Below are 318 nucleotides of genomic sequence, written 5' to 3'. Positions count from 1 at the left end.
CGATGTCGGGGGCAGCACTATTAGCATGATGGATTTGAGACTTTACGGCCCTCACTTCTGCCGCAGTCTTGGTGATGTAGTCGTGAAGATCGCGGATATCCGATGTCTCGTCAGTAGATTTCTGAGCCTATCGGCGTTTACTGCGAGTGTGCTCGGTTTGTCTTTCAGCCAACTCCTCCTGTTCGTTCCAATAGGCGATTTCTTCCTCTTTCGTCATTGGTTTTTCGAACGGGGAGCCTTCCCGAGCAGATCGGCTTCTGGTCCTTCTCGGATGTCTGTCGACGTCCTCGTCGGTGTCGTTGGAAACATCGCTAGGAT

The sequence above is a fragment of the Brassica oleracea genome, unplaced genomic scaffold (assembly GCF_000695525.1).
Source record: "Brassica oleracea var. oleracea cultivar TO1000 unplaced genomic scaffold, BOL UnpScaffold00810, whole genome shotgun sequence".
In the NCBI taxonomy this organism is placed as follows: domain Eukaryota; kingdom Viridiplantae; phylum Streptophyta; class Magnoliopsida; order Brassicales; family Brassicaceae; genus Brassica; species Brassica oleracea.
The sequence above is the reverse complement of the archived record's forward strand: the minus strand, read 5'-3'. Positions refer to the sequence as shown.